The 14,140-nt window shown below is 40.8% G+C and overlaps 1 protein-coding gene across 9 annotated transcripts in view; it reads right to left on the bottom strand.

Annotated features, from left to right (window-relative positions):
* PALD1 (phosphatase domain containing paladin 1) overlaps positions 1–14,140 on the bottom strand; it is a 138,369-nt gene that overhangs the window by 97,308 nt on the left and 26,921 nt on the right. Inside the window, exon 1 of one of the 9 annotated variants that reach the window (XM_078391369.1) lies at positions 3,965–4,123. The exons of 7 other annotated variants lie outside the window; for them this stretch is intronic. The gene's annotated coding sequence lies outside the window, so the exon portion shown is untranslated. Of the gene's footprint in view, positions 1–3,137; positions 3,176–3,964; positions 4,124–14,140 lie in introns of those variants that run through there. One more of the 9 variants, XM_078391368.1, reaches the window with a different exon arrangement.

Genomic DNA, 14,140 nt, shown 5'->3' with positions numbered 1-14,140 from the left:
GCGAGGGCAGCACATTTTAATGCTTTACTGCAAGTGCAGCCTTCCAGATCTTGCTGGACTACAACTCCCATCAGCCTTAGCTACAATAGCGCATTATGGGAAATGCTAAGAACTGCAGTCCATCAACATTTGGAGGGCTACACTTTCCGTATCTTTGCTTTGCAACTTATTTTGGAAAACTCTAATTAAAATATTGTTCAGAAAGTGTGTAATGGGACTTACTTTCTCTCAAGCCATATCTAAATCATCATACGTAATTTTCGCCACCAGATGGTATAATCCTCACTAGCATAATAATGCTTATTTCGCAAACAGTCAGACGAATGTATGGAGGATATTTGTTAAAAGATTAGTAGTAGTCTGAAGAGCAATGGTAAACTGATGATCGGGGATTTAATACAGAAACCAACTAGACAGGCTACTGATATGGAACAGCAAAATGAGGCAAAAACCAAACAATTTATTGATTTATTGGTTTATTACATTTATGTAAGGGCCCATTAACAATGTTGCCTGGGCAGCTTACAAGCCAGAATGCTACATATAAAATAACTACAAAGAATGATTTATACATCATAATTCCTCACAAATATCATGAAAAACGAGCATCTCAAATTAAAAGCCATACAAAAAAGACAACAGGTTTAAGAGGTTCAGATGAATAAAAGCATCTTGACACTGAAAGGTCATAAAGATGGCCTTAAGAATCCCTCTGACCAGATTATTCCACAGCAATGGAATTTGGTGGCCTATAAAGACTTCTGTATGTGATATCGACAAGCTCTTTCAGAGATTTCATACAATGGTGGGTTGAAAGCAATGGATGGTACTGAACACCACAGTGGAAATCCAGCTCAGCCAAAACTCTGGTTTCTTCTGTTTCAACAAGGAACAATCCACATATACTCCTTGACTGTCCCATAACAACGGCTAGAAACGTGCTTGTAGCAAAATGCCAACAGATGATGTCATTCCTGCCTGTCCATCACAGAAGCTCAAAGGGGAGGAGCCAAGAATAGGGCAGGCGGGGCGGAGTTAGATAGACAGTTGGAGAAGTGGAATGGCAGTTAGGATTTAGGAGAGAGAAGGAGAGGGTTAGTGAATTGAGCTGAGAGTGTTAGGAAATTGAGAAGGTTAAACAATACTGAACAAGCAGGAATGAAATTTATAAGTACTATAAGAGAGATATTGATTAAAAGTATATAGCAGTTTGGAATAAAAGTGATTGCCTACATGAGCCAATCCGTGTTATTACCTCATGCAGTTTATATGTGATTTACCTTTATGATTTACTTGCCAATAAAAGAATGTTTGTTAATTAAAACCTCTGATTCCTAAGTTCAATAATCCTTAGGTTTGGCAGCACAAGTGTATAACATAATTGGTATTAGGAGAATACCTGGTGGCAGCTAGAAGAGAAAAGGGTGTGATCCTTTGTGAGGGCCAAATAAATAGGGGCAACAAGGACGATTGCCACAGTGCTTATTTTAAAAAGAAGCAGTTGTAGTCATCTGAGGGTTCATATTCTCTTCTCTCATATACTTGAGTCATTTCTTAACTACCCAATAGCTAATTTCCCTGAATGATACATACATTAAAAATACGCAATAATAAACATAAATCAGCTGTTATATACAGGGTTTGTGACCAATCAATAAGAGTCACTGCTCATACAACTTCATGCAATTTTGTGATGGAAACAAAGTTGTGCAAATTCAGTTGGTGGTAGAAATACAGTGGTGCCCTGCTAGACAATTACCTCGCAAAATGGGTAATCCGCAAGACGATGACTTTTTGCGATCGCTATAGCGCTTCGCAAAACAGTTTTCTCTGTGGGGGATTTTTGCTGGACGATGTTTCGGTCCGTGCTTTGTAAGACGGGTGTTTTTCAGGACCGATTTTCGCAAGACGATGATTTTTACAGCTGATCAGCACTTCGCAAAACGGGTGTTTTCAGGACTGTTTTTCGCAAGACAGCTATTTTTACAGCTGATCGGCGCTTTGCAAAACGGTTTCTCTATGGGCGATTTTTGCTGGACAACGATGCATTTTCCCCACTGGAACGCATTAAATGGATTTCAATGCATTTCAATGGGGAAATGCTTTTCGCAAGACGATATTTTCACAAGACAGCGATTTCAGTGGAACGTATTAACATCGTCTTGCGAGGCACCACTGTACCCGGCTTGTTTTTCTAACCTATTTTTCTGAACTCTACCAGAGTAAATGATGTATTCTCTTGTCAAAGAAAGCAAACCACCTTCAGAACCGAAAGAGGCAAACAAATGCCTATACCCCCATCAGCTACTCTGCAAGAAAGCTGGGACAACAATGACAGGCGAGGATATGGAACCAGAGGCAAAAGGATGGAGAATGGGATGAAAAGAAGAAGCAAAGAATAAAGGAGCCATGGTCAAGCAAACAAATACAACATCTGAAAGCCAATAGTACTCCCAAATAGAATAGGCCCATTGAGTCAGTGGGTATCGGGGAGGGTCAGCTCCTCCATAAATTCTATTGATTTGAATGGGCCTACTCTAGTTGTGACTCACTGCTGGCTTCCAATCCCTGTTTTTCTCAAGGATGACTATATTTCCTGAAAACCATCCATAGAGACAACCATCTGCCTTCTTCAAGCTTCTTCATAGTCCCCTCCCCCCGCCTTGATTCTTTACTCATTCTCTCTTCTCAAATATGTTTAAGTAAAGGAGTCTCAGGCTGCAAAGTATCTGCTGCAACCACGACTGCTGAATCAGCATTTGGCTTTCATTTTCAATGTTACAAGCAGAGGTACTGAAGGTCCTCCCCCACCTCCATTCCACCACCACATTTCATATGCAAAACCTGTGTCCTAGATCTAATACCAGACAGACCACACCAAATCTAAGCTAAGCTGTATCAGACAGAGGGGCATGACGGTCATGGGCTCTTTGAGATCTAATTCTGTACTTAAAGCTATCTAAACTAGTGGTTGCATGCTAGAGGATGGAGTTTAATGGTTGTGCATAATATGAAATTTTCTCAGCACCAAGGAGAAAAATGTTCAAGCTTATTCAGGTATTATTGGTTCCCTCCAACATGCAGACAGGGGTGCACACAGTTTCTTCCCCTCCAGATTTTGCAAACTTCTTGCTTACATGTGAACAGGAATCCCTCTTCTGCAGACACAGCACTCACCACCTTGAGGAAGAAACAAGAAAGAAGGGCTAAAGACTCCCCTGGACACATATTAGAATGGCTTTTATCCAAAAGTCAGCAAAGCAGTTTCAGCTGTTTCATCTCTTCCAGGAGCAGGTCTTTTATTTTAAAAAAGGAGGAAAAAATGTATTTGTAATTCCCATTCAAGACCACATTGTCCCCAAATATGCTGCATTATTAATGAGGATAGTGCGAAACAATATGTTATCACTATCCCTCAAGTCTGCTACTCTGTGAATATTGTAGGCGAAGTGCAGAAGGGAGAGGGAAGTCAGGGGAGTGGCACGGGACACTGTTATTCCTGCTAAACAAACCATCTTGGTGCTCCGACCCTGCAAGACCTGACTCCACTCAGCAGAAAATGGGATGACCAACTTCAAGACTGAGAGCAAAGGAAAGATATACAAAGCATGAGTACGTACAAGAAACTTTTCAGAAGCAACATTTTATAAACAAACAAACATGCTGGCAGGAGAGTGGAACTCCCATTTCTAGTCTCTTCCATGGAGTTCTCACACTATAAAGAAGTCATCCTTTCTTTTTCCCTTACTTCCAAATAATGAATAGGCCAAATGCAAAGATACCGGTGTCCTGGCTGTCAATACAGTTTCCTGCAAGGCAGATCAGCAACTGCCTCTTACCCCAGAGGTAGAGCAAGAAGAAACACAGACACATTTCCTGTTTCAGCATTTTCCCATAATGTGCAACATTACCCACTGTAAGATATTCAAAGGCAAACTGTGAAAACCTTCCCCACCCAAGATACCTCAGAATGCTAGGTCTGCATTTGCTTTCTCAGCTTCTTGTGACAGGGTATCAATAGTGTAATTCCCTGCCCGTCCCTCAAGTAGGAGCACCATTCCTTTCCTTGAGTTGTCTTGTGCCACCATTATTCACACATCTTGCATTTACAGTCCACCAAAGTAGGAAGCTTGGCAGGGAATTCAAAAGAAACCTAACAATGGTCTAAATATAGACCGTGTGTCTAAGAGGGAGGAGAAAGAGGCCCAGCAGCTGCAGGATGCATCTGTCCAGGGCCATGGTCATTCGATGGAAGCATCCTCTTGTCTTTCTTTCTTGATTAGGAGAATTTTTGCAAAAAAAGAGCAGGCATTCCCTCTCCCCCCCCCCCCCCACACACACACCCTCATAAGTATCACCAACCTTTGCTCGAGCCATAACCCTGAACGACTGCACACAGTATCTGTGCCAGATGGAATACTGAAAGGTTCTTCTATGCAGCAAAAATTACCCTCCACCCATCACTCAACACTCTGCATCTAAAATACCAGCTCCCAAATTCCTTCCTCTGTGTTAGCAAAAGAAGAGGGGAAAAGCACACACAGGTCAGCTAAACTGAGTCTTCTTGCCCAATGTAAACATTCAGGACGTGAGGCTAGTCTTTCGAAATCACAAGCCCTACTTTCAAAAGCCTTCTTCGAGTGTTTTTATTGCATCCTTTGGTCTATCATGGAATCCCTCAAAGGATTCAGCAAGTCACTAACTTTTAGTCTCCGCCTCCTCCTCAAACTTGCCACTGCCCTGTAATTTAGATGAATGAACAGCATCATATTTTTTAAAAGTGTTCTGAAGAGTGTTTTATGCCACTTACATAACTAGCAAAACTATGTGATATAGTTCTTGATGGTTCACATTGTTTCAGAGAGCAGGCAGGAAAATACATGTACAGTACAAACATCCTTGCAAATAAATTGAAAGCCTTCCCTAACTTACACTGTTTTTTCTTTTCTTTTTTTTTCATGAAGGCAGTTTCTTTCAAAATAACAGTTGTTGTTGTTTAGCTGTTAAGTCATGTCCGACTCTTCCTGACCCCATGGACCAGAGCACGCCAGGCCCTCCTGTCTTCCACTGCCTCCCGGAGTTCGCTCAAATTCATGTTGGTTGCTTCACAGACATGGTCCAGCCATCTCATCCTCTGTCATCCCCTTCTCCTCTTGCTCTCACACTTTCCCAACATCAGGCTCTTTTCCAAGGAGTCTTCTCTTCTCATGAGATGGCCAAAGTATTGGAGCCTCGGCTTCAGGATCTGTCCCTCCAGTGAGCACTTTTCTTCAAGTCATAAGACACCTTGGAATTTTACAGAAAGGTGGATCATAAAACTCCCATATAAACAAACAACTAATTCGGCAAACCTGCAAAGAAATCTGTGGTTTCATATAGTGAAGCCCAGAAAGAACTGTCGATACTACCCAAGAAAAAGGAAGGTATTGGAAATTAATCTGCCATAACCTAAGATAACAAAAGCTATAGTAAGAACATGTCCCCATAAGATCACGTTCTGATTTTACCTCTGGAAGTCAGATACTTGATCTTTCTGAATTATTACTTAAAAAAAAGAAGAAGAAGACGATGACAACTGCACCTCTGCTGACACAGTCCCTTCTCAGGGACCTAATTTGACTGGAAACAGAAAAGTCATACAAAAAATGGGGACAAAGACGTTTCCGTTCTAGAAGGGCAGCGTGGATATTCAGTCACATCTGTTCCTGATCCGAACCGTTGCTGTTCAAATGGGATAACAGCAAATGGCAATAAAAAAAAGGAAATGTTATTGTGGAAGAAAACTGCTGGGAGTGATTGAGAGAACAAGGAAGGAAATTACTTCACTAAGCAGGTTGTCCTTTGGTATTTCCCGGTTAACATCCGGTGTATCCCGTATGTTCCTTTTCAAGTCCCCTGTCAAAAGACAAGCGCTTCTTTAAAAAAACCTAACATGCATCCTTTTTCCAACAGAGAGGATTCTGATCAAATCTTATCTCTGTAATTGCAGCCTCCAGTTAGAACTTCTTGTTATGAAGAACTTAACAGGAACTGGCAAAGATCTATGGGATAAAGCCAAAGGAGAAATCCAAAAAGCAACAGTAGAGAGACAAAGGTATTTTGGAATCATTGCATTGTTTTGCCCTTGACATTTGACTCTCGTAGGAAGGGACAAAGATTTCTTGAATGTTTACAAACCATGGGGGTGTCAGCTTTATTTCCCCCAACATGCACACAAGTATATCTTTAACTGCTTGTAGTCATAAAAGCAGAGAAAAACAGAAGTTAGTGATATTAAAATAGGCAAAAGGAAAACATTAATATTCAAATTTACGAACAGTACTTGGATCTCAGTCTGATCATGCAGAAAAGGAGCTCACACTCATATTTTTATGAGGAGGAAGCATCCTTATAATTCAGATAAAGAGATGTGAAAGCAGGGGAGGGAAAGTACTTGCAATCATACCTTAAAACATTTGTCAGAAGTATGTCATTGACATTTACAGCAAACCAGCAATGCGGTGTACATGTCGGGAATTAAAACCACCAAATTCATAGGAGCTTCGATCAGAGTACACATGCACTGGATAATGCTGACCACGGAAAACGTTACCAAAAAAAGAAGACAGGTTTCATGCCCAAAAGAGGACAAAAGAAGATACTGATTTTAATAAAATGGTCTTTTCTAAATTATCTTATCTTGTGCCATCAAGTCACTTCTGAGACATGGCAACTCAAACAAGGTTTTTGAGGTCTGTGAACTGGTCAAGGAGTGATTCCCCAGCATCATTTCCCAGTGAGTTTCCATATTCAAGCAGAAATTTGAACCCACGTCTTCCTACTTCTAGTGTGACATACAATCCACTACACCACACTGACTCTCACACAGCTTATATGCACAGGGCTGCCCAGTCCATGTCTGATTTAAAGATGAAGACTGTTATTTCAATGCATAGCCAAATATAAGAACAATGTTCAAGAGGTTTATACCACGAATACACACTAGAGCAGTACAGTAATTCTTTATTTATCTATAGCCACCCCCCCCAAAAAAAAACCACTTTCACACAATATGGATTTCTTACATACATATCACTTGTGCAGAAATGCATCTCTGCTATCTAATGGTGTCCGCTGGTTTCAAATGGCTATAAATTAATAATTATGCATTTTTGCCTGATTATTTATTTAATACTGTTTTGATATTATGCTTATATTTTTCATTTGCAACAAATTTTAAACATATTTTAGCTGTTTTGGATCCTGCAAGTGAGATCAGTAAGATGGATGGATAGAGAGATGGAGAGATAGATTGATAGATAGGTAGCAATAAAGAATATTGTACACACTGGGCAAACAGATAAATGTATATCATTCATGATATGGTACACACAGTGGATGCAATACAAGGGCTGGTTGAATGTATCTATTTCCAGCCTTGATTATTTTTTCTAACCTTTTAAATTATTATTATTATTATTATTATTATTATTATTATTATTATTATTATTATTATTATTATTATTATTATTATTATTATTATTATTATTATTATTATTATTATTATTTAGTAGTAGTAGTAGTAGTAGTAGTAGTAGTAGTAGTTTTATTAGTAGTAGTAGTAGTAGAAGTTTTATTTATATGCCACATTTCTCCCAACAAGAGACCCAAAGCGGCTCACATTAAAATTCACATAATTAAAAACACAATAAGTTAAATATTAAAAGATAAATTAAACAATATATGATTTAAAATACAATTAAAAGATTAAAACATGAATACATGAAAAAGATTATCTGCTAAAATGAAGTTTAAGGATTCAGTTATAATTGTTAAAAGCCTACCTGAAGAGATGGGTATTTAGCTTTTTTCAGAAGGATAACAGGGAAGGGGCCATCCTGATCTCCCAAGGGAGAGCGTTCCATAGCCTGGGAGCTGCCACAGAGAAGGCCCTCTCAACGTGTCCCCATCAGCTGTGCTTGTGCTGACAATGGGACCAAGAGGAGGGTCTCCTCTGTTGATCTTAATCGCCAAGAAGGCGCATATAGGGAGATACAGTCCTTCAGGTAGCCTGTATAGAGCTTTATAGGTAATGACCAGCACTTTGAATTGGGCCCGGAAATGGACTGATAGCCAGTGCAGTTCTTGTAACAGGTGTGTTATATACTCCCTGTAGCTGGCCCCAGTCAGTAGACTAGCTGCAGAGTTTTGCACCAGCTGAAGTTTCTGAACCGTCTTCAAAGGCAGCCCCACACAGAGTGCATTACAGTAATCCAAATGGGATGTAATTAAGGCATGTGTCACGATAGCCAGCTCCGACATCTCAAGGAATGGGCAGAGCTGGTGCACCAGCTTCAGCTGTGCAAATGCACTCCTGGCCACTGCCAAAACCTGGACATCCAAGCTTAGGGATGAATCCAGGAGTACATTCAAGCTGCGAACCTGAGTTTTCAGGGGGAGTATAACCTTATCCAGCACAGGTAGTATCCCTATTCCCTCATCTGCCTTCCAACTAACCAAGAGTACCTCTGTCTTATTTGGATTGAGTTTCAGTTTGTTTGCCCTCATTCAGCCCGTTACTGGTGCCAAGCAGTGGTTTACAGTCAAGACAGCTTCCCTGGAATTAGGTGGAAAGGAGAAGTAGAGGTGAGTGTCATCTGCATCCTGGTAACACCAAATTCCCAAACTCGAGACAACCTCTCCCAGTGGTTTCATGTAGATGTTAAAAAGCATGGATGGCAAAGCAGAACTCCCAAGGAACGCCACTCTCTGTTGCATAGCCAGACCTGAAACAAGACTGAAATAGGTCTAGATAATCCACTTCCTCCAGGAATCCCTGGAGCTGAGAAGCCACCACACACTCCAATAGCTTGCCCAGGAAATGGATGTTTGAGACTGACCAGTAGTTATCCAATACACTGGGATCCAGGAAGGGCTTCTTCAGTAGCAGTCTTTTTACTGCCTCCTTTAAGCACGCAGGGATCCTAACCTGCTGCAAGGAGGCATTTACCACTCCCCGTACCCAATCTGCCATTCCTCCTCTGGCTGCTTTTATCAGCCAGGAAGGGCAAGGGTCCTATACAGTAATTATAATTTCATGACATTCTGTTACTGCATTAAGCTGCAAATTTTTAAAGATTCCTCTTAACATTTAAATGCACAGTTGGGTGCATTTAAGCAGTTTTGAACTGAGTTGGAATCCACACTTTAATCCAAAGAGTCTAAACAGAGTCATTTTGCATAAGAATCTGCAAAGAACAAATTCCTCATAAACTACTACCATAAATATTGGAGGGTCCAATTAGTCATGACAGCCAGCACATTTTCATATGCAAGACTACTTTAATTGCTGAAAGATACTTTTTGATCCAGGGGTCAGGGAACTTTTTTTACCTTTTATCCCCCCAAAATTTATATACATTACCCCCTTGATTTGAAAGCAAGGAAATCATACATTATTTGAATTAAAAATATTATTGAATCTACACAGGCTGTGTACCGAATTAGCAGGACGCACCAAATTTGATAAAGATGTGCACTATTTTTGCTGGAACACATTGCACTCCAGCCATAGTGTGGTATAGGGAGTAGTAAGGTGTCCAACGTGCCTAGCAAGTTGCATTAAATTTTTGCTAGCTCGTAGAGGATTTAATCATCATCAGTGGCTGCCAGAGTGGTGCTAGCAATGACATGCTTGCTAGAGACAGCCAATGCAGAATGGGGGGGGGCTTTCCCTACCACTTTAATCATTCTATGTGTGGTGTGCAAAAAGTAACAAACCAGGCTAAAGGTCATGTCACCCACCCTGGTGCCACAGCCCAATATCAAAGGACCAGTGTGCTTTTTTATCATCATCAATGGAAAACCCCGCAGTGCCCAGAGGACTGGAAAAGATCAGTCTACATCCCAGTCCCAAAGAAGGGCACTGCCAAAGAATGCTCCAACTACCGAACATTTGCACTCATTTCACACGCTAGCAAGGTTATGCTCAAAATCCTACAAGGTAGGCTTCAGTAGTATGTGGACCAAGAACTCCCAGAAGTACAAGCTGAATTTTGAAGAGGCAGAAGAACTAGAGACCAAATTGCTAACATGCACTGGATTATGGAGAAAGCCAGAGAGTTCCAGAAAAACATCTATTTCTGCTTCATTGACTACACAAAAGCATGGCAGAAAGTGAGGATTTAAAGAACCTCTTAATGAGGGTGAAAGAGGAGAGCGCATTAAATGGTCTGAAGATCATGGCCACTGGTCCCATCACCTCCTGGCAAATAGAAGGGGAAGATATGGAGGCAGTGACAGGTTTTACTTTCTTGGGCTCCATGATCAGTGCAGAGGGTGGCAGCAGCCACGAAATTCAAAGATGCCTGCTTCTTGGAAGGAAAGCAATGATAAACCTAGACAGCACCTTAAAAAGTCACCCTCCCCCTGCCTTAATTCAAGCTTTCTCTTTTTCTTGCCTGTTCTTTTTCATAGTTTTGAGTCAGTCTCTCTCACTCACTCTCTCCCTCACACGTACACATCTATCCACCCACCCTCCCTCCATTTTCTACATACATTTAAATAAGGTTGATGAAGCTCTCGGTCTCTTGCACCTTCCTTCCCTCCTTCCCTCGTTAACTTGATCCTTTCCCTCCTCCTGCTTGCTTGCAGTCATTTCCAGAGGAAGCAGTCATTCAGAAGCCCTGGATTGATTGATTGCCTGGGGCTAATCCACAGCTGTAACCAATCAAGCAGGCTTATCTCCGATCTCTGAAAGAACGGAGGATTTACGTGCCCTGCTGCAAGGAAGGAAGTAACAGGGAGAGATGGCTTACAATTTGAGGTTTGGCTGCAGAGGGTGGGAGGGAGGGGGTAGCACTCTGCTCATTACCCCCAGGATTTTCACTTTTACCACCTTTTGGGGTAATTTACCCCTGTTTCCCGACCACTGTTTTAATCCCTAGCACTAGCTTTTTTCGTCTCCTGTATTTTGCAAGTTCACTTGCTTTGCTTTGTGAGTGGTTATTAGGAAGCACAAATGGACTTTCTTTACTCACCAATGTATTTGCTTAGGCACAAAAAGCTTGGAGGAACTCTTGACACTAGAGAACAAATTCACTACCAGCTTCTAATCGCAGGCTCAGTGCATCACATAGGTTTGATCTTCTGCAGGGATCTTGTCCTGCACAACAGGCCCTCCTTCCTTCAACTGAGTTTTGCAGGCAAGGAAGGTCCACAGGAAAAGCTCCGCACTTCCACTGCATCACAAAGCTTTAGCTAAAAGTGTCAACCAGAGTCCAATCTCTCAGTTAGAAGAGAGTGATGGAATAAGTGATTTTTAAACGCAGATAAATGGGGAGAGAGATCTGTTTCGAAAGCAAGCACTGATCGCCTGCAACAAAATTGACTGAAGGGACTGTTTAAAGGAAAAACTTTGCTTGCCTTCCTGGACAATTAGTTGAGTAAACTTGACAGAAGTAAATTGTTTGGTAAAGAGACTAGACTGCTTTATAAAATCCATTGTCTTTGGGAAAGCCAAAGTCCATTAAGCATCTTCTTTGCAATAGACTCACAACCCACGGGATTACAGTTTAGGCAGCACTGAACCTTAGAAAAAGTCATTTTACTGAGCCATAAATGGTTGCATTATGAATGCATGGAAAATACCATTTTGCACAGTTGCTCCACAGGAAAGAGTCTGTTCAGATATTACTTATCAGATCAACCTTATTGCCACTTTAAAACTTTGCAACCATATATAACTATTCTAAACAAGGATCTCTTCACCAGTAAACTGAACTAAGCAATTTAGTTTGTTGCAGCAGAAGCATCCTCTAACATTCACATGAATTCTGGTGACACAGAAAGAAAGAACCAAGCAAACAGTATAACCAACATCTGTTTTCTGTGTAAGGAAAAATGGCTGAAAGCTAGACATAACAAATAGAACTTTTATCCAATATAGGCAGAGGAAGAGTTGCTTGCCAAAAGCCAAGAAATCCCCATGCTTTATTGGAATGTTAGTATATTTGCATGAAGAGGGCAGATTAAGTTTCTTTCCCACAAATTCATTATTGTTATGGACAGTGAAACATGAGTATTTGGCCAAATGCAGTTTTAAAACCTCAATTTCCAGTATTTTCTCCAAATATCCATTAAAAATTGTCCTGAAGGAATCTGTTGGACACATTTAAACAGTGACAAATGGCTTGGTCATAAAACTTCCTTGGGACCAATTTAAAGAGAGGAAGTAGCAATGCTGACAGTACCACTTAATTTTAACAGGTGCCTCTTAAGGCTTCCATTAGACCAGAGCGAAAACAAAATATGGAAAAGAAAGCAACGTAGATCACAGCAGAAGTTCCCAACCAGGGGTCCCCAGATGTTCCTGGACTACAACTCCCAGAAATCCTGGCCCGCATAGCTAGTGGTGACGGCTTCTGGGAGTTTTAGTCCAAGAACAGCTGGGGGCCCAGAGTTGGGAACCACTGTCCTAAGACCATTTAAATCCAACTCCATGTCGCACCAAAAAAACCACTAAGTATACAAAAGATGCTACGTGACAAACAACAAAATGGTTGGAAGGAGCAAGTTAAGGCTGGAAAGAACTGTTGTTCTCGGCATCAAGAGGTCTTCCAGTATGCCAAAATAAAATAAAAATAAAAAGGAAAGGACAGGCCAATGTAAGAAAGAGACTATAAGAAAAAACAAGGCTTTGACTCAAAATAAAAGGAAACACCCATACAAAAAGACAAAAACCCAAATCCTATATAGCACTTAACATAATATGAAACACTTGAGTGTGTAAGCTTTGGCCTGGGGACAGTACACAAGCATACGAAAAGGATGTCTATTTGGAAACTCAACACTATGATTTTGTTCTATCCATAGAAAAACCACCACTCCTCCTGCCAATTACAGAATCCTTAGAAGAACTGTGTTTACAAAGCATTCGTAATCTTTCCATATTGGTGCAGCTGGAAAGTGAAGAGTTTGCAGATCACATTTCTTAAAAATGAAAAACTGAATTTTTCTTTCTTTTGCATTTACTTAACAGGAAGAACAAAACTGAAAAATCAGTTAAAAACTCATTTAATAATAATAACAACCTTTGAACTGCAGAGCTGGAAGGGACCCTACGGATCACTGAGTTCAGACTCTCTTAAGGAAGCACAGAGGGGAATTGAACTCCCAACCTCCAGTTCTGCTGCCAGAAACCTAAGCCACTGAGCTATCTAGCAGTTTCCCTTATAGTTGTGCTTTATCATGTGCAACAAGAAGACCCAGTGGCACCAGGTGAATACAACAAAGTACGATAGCACTGATATTTTTTAGGGCAATGACCTGCGAGGGAATCTTCAAATTTACTTGCAAGCAAAGCAAGAGATGTCATCCATTACAGTGATACCTCACAAGACAAATGCCTCGTGCAACGAAAAACTCCCAAGACGAACGCACTTTGCGATTTTTTCTGTGACTCGCAAGACAATTTTTTCTATGGCCATGCTTTGCAAGACGAATAGGAATGCATTAATTTTCTATGGGAAACCGCGCTTCAGAAGACGAAATTTTCGCAATGCGAAACTGTGCCATTCACCCTCGTGCCCCCTTGCTTGACCATCAAGACTCAGAGCACACTAAGGCAAACAATCTCCTCTTTACACTGCTGCCACCAGGTGATCACTAAATCACCATTACTTCAGGACGATGAAGATTCAGGTCCACACTTCAAAGTCTTTTAAATAGAACTTTTATTTATTGATTGCAGAAACTGATAGTGATTCATGAATATCTTCTTTAGGTAAATTTATTATTAACAGCAATCTTCTATTTGATAATACACTCCTAACTCTAATCACACCTCAGATTTACTCAAACTCCATGCTCTATCCACTCTCACTCTACTCATCTCTCTCTCTCTCTCCCCCCGACTCTTACGTAGGCTCCGCCTCTTATCACATCTCTCTCGGCTCCGCCTCTCAGCAACATGAATATGCATAAACTATTACCGTAACAAACATGAACCATTGACATAATAAAGGGAACGCTACAGAAACGACTCGCAGAGCGAATTATTTTCGTCTTGCAAGACATCACTGTAATCAGCAAAATGGGTTCTACAAGTAGACCAGAAAGGTAAGATGATAATTACCAAAGGCTTTCAGCTAGCAACAAAACC

Source organism: Pogona vitticeps, chromosome 3 (genome assembly GCF_051106095.1).
Source record: "Pogona vitticeps strain Pit_001003342236 chromosome 3, PviZW2.1, whole genome shotgun sequence".
NCBI lineage: Eukaryota > Metazoa > Chordata > Lepidosauria > Squamata > Agamidae > Pogona > Pogona vitticeps.
This window is presented reverse-complemented; position numbering and strand designations above follow the sequence as displayed.